Raw genomic sequence first — 1,403 nt, 5'->3', positions numbered from 1 at the left:
GGGCAGGAACAGCGCAAGGAGGCAGAGATGGGCCGCATTTCTGCGTGGGTTTGCACGGCTCAAACCGCAAAGCAAAATGGCTGTAGCTAGGACCAGGGGAAGGTGGGAAATGCAACCCACGGGGGGCTGGCTAGTAGGTAGGACGGGACTGCCAAGGGGAACTCGCCTCTCTTTGTGCATTCGAGCTTGGAGAAAAATACCGAGCGGGGCTTGAGTCGCGTATGTTGCCACACAAGCCAAGCAACGTGGCTCGGGGGGGGGGGGGGGGGAGACGAGAGATTTGCAAGGCGAGGCCTTTTGCAAAAGGCAGGCCCCCTTCCCAAGCAATCATTGCATGGCTCCGCGCTTGCAAAATGGCTGGTTTTAGGACCAAGGGAGGAGACGCCGCCCCAAAGAGGCAATGCAAAGGAGAGAGAGGCTGGAAAAGAATATGCAAAAACAAAAGGGGGTGTTTGTCTCCTTCTCCGCACTGGAGTATCGAGATGGTGCAAAAGAAAATCGAGCCGTGCAAAGGCAGCGAGGGCTCGCGGCAGGGCGCTGGCTCTGGTCGCGTGCAAAATGGCTCTCTCTAGGACCCCGGGAGGAGACGCCACCCCGCCGGCTGGGGAAGGGTTTTGCAGAGAGGCTGCCCCAGCGTGCACCCGAGGCGGACAAGCTGCCGCCTGGCCGGCTCCCGGAGCTGGTTTGCACCAGGCTGGCAAGGAGCAAGGCTGGTTGCAAAATGGCTGGGTCCAGGACCGGGGGAAGCGGCTCTCCCCTAGGCAGGGGGGCAGTTTGCAAAGGCGATTTGCCCCCCCCCCCGGAGCTGGCGTGAATGCACGGGTTAGGAGGGCTTGCAATGGGTTAATCTCTGCCTTACCTGGCTCCTGCCTCTCTTTAGCTGCTGTTCCCCACTCCCTGCTGGAGCGGAATGAGTCAGCCCCTAGGACCCTGAGGGAGGAGAAGACAACAGTAGAGGAGGGGGGGCGTGGGGGGGAGAAATGCAAAGTCAAGGAGCCGCTTAAAGGGCTATGAAACCCCCCTCCATAGCCCAGCAGGCTTCCAGCCCCGGGGGATTTATTGCCACCAGGCTGGGGGGGTTGCTACACCCCAGGACCTGGGGCGTGGGGTGGAGGAGGGCAATTGATTGCAAAGGTAGGAACCTTGCTTCCCGGTGGGCTGTTGGGGGGCGGGAAGAGGTTGGGGGGAGCAGCGCAGGAAGTGTGGCACAGCCATGCACAGCACGGTGGGAGCGGGGGGGCGGCCATAACCGGAAGTGTGGCACGCAGAGCACCCAATGGGAGGGGGGTGTCGTTACAAACTATCTTATAGGGGACACACCCCCAGGAAGGGGGGCGGGGTTTGAAGGGGGCTGATGCACAGGGAGGGAATGGGAGAGAACCCAGGAGTCCTGGCTCCCAGCC

This window comes from Terrapene carolina, unplaced genomic scaffold (genome assembly GCF_002925995.2).
Source record: "Terrapene carolina triunguis isolate 2854851 unplaced genomic scaffold, T_m_triunguis-2.0 Scaffold423, whole genome shotgun sequence".
Taxonomy (NCBI): Eukaryota; Metazoa; Chordata; order Testudines; family Emydidae; genus Terrapene; species Terrapene triunguis.
The sequence above is the reverse complement of the archived record's forward strand: the minus strand, read 5'-3'. Positions refer to the sequence as shown.